The sequence below is a fragment of the Magnolia sinica genome, chromosome 7 (assembly GCF_029962835.1).
Source record: "Magnolia sinica isolate HGM2019 chromosome 7, MsV1, whole genome shotgun sequence".
Lineage (NCBI taxonomy): Eukaryota > Viridiplantae > Streptophyta > Magnoliopsida > Magnoliales > Magnoliaceae > Magnolia > Magnolia sinica.
In genome coordinates, this window is record NC_080579.1 from 60486812 (window position 1) to 60487748 (window position 937).

General features: G+C 38.1%; 1 non-coding gene across 1 annotated transcript; it reads left to right on the forward strand.

The window, feature by feature from the left end:
- Positions 1–263: 263 nt before the first annotated feature.
- Positions 264–370, forward strand: LOC131252247 (small nucleolar RNA R71). Its single transcript, XR_009174282.1, has one exon. It is a non-coding gene; the product is annotated as a small nucleolar RNA R71 (small nucleolar RNA).
- The last annotated feature ends 567 nt before the right edge of the window (positions 371–937 follow it).

Below are 937 nucleotides of genomic sequence, written 5' to 3' on the forward strand. Positions count from 1 at the left end.
TCTTTATCAGGCTATCAATTTTGGCATAAAGATCTGGCGTGACTCCTACCTCATATATACCCCCTTTCTTCAGTGGTTGAGGACTTCTTTCACCTCTATTTGAATAGTCCCATTGCTGGGAGTTTTCACACAACGTTTCAAAGAAATTCCAAGCTTCGACATCACTTTTGGTCATGAATGACCCTCCACTGGTGGTGTCAACCATGTGATGGTTTTGGGGTGTCAGACCGTCATAGAAGCATTGAACCTGTTGCCACTTTTCAAAACCATGGTGTGGACATTTAAGAAGTATATCCTTCCATCTTTCCCAACATTCATGAAAGTGCTCACCCTTTTTTTGTGTGAAATTGGTAATTTCTCTACGGAGAGCATTAGTTTTGTGAACCGGGAAGAACTTGTTTAAGAACTTCTTAGATAGTTGATCCCATGTAGTGATGACCCAACTCCTAGAGAATTCAACCATGCTTTCACCTTATCCTTCAAAGAAAAAGGAAAAAGGCGCAAACAGATCGAATCATCTGAAAAGTTTTGGAACTTAAAGGTGGAGCAAATGTCTAAGAATTCTTTCACATGATGATATGGATCCTCCTTATCTAAACCATAAAAGGATGGCAACAGTTGTATGACCCCAGGTTTAAGTTCAAAGTGTGCTGCCGTGGTGGCAGGCAACACTATACATGAAGGCGCATTGAATTGGACATGAGCTGAATAATCTCTAAGAGCTTTAGTTCCATTCTCTTCCACCATTTCAAATAGGATGTTTCTAAATCTTCTACGAAAGGTTCTTTCTATTTCAGGATCAAAAGGTGCTAGTTCTATGTTCAGAGATCTACGTCCTACCATAAACTATGTTATCAATATAAGAAAGAAAACTAAACTAAGATGCAACTTAAGATGAATAAAACTAAAAGAAAAAGTTATGAATTCCTAAAAAAAA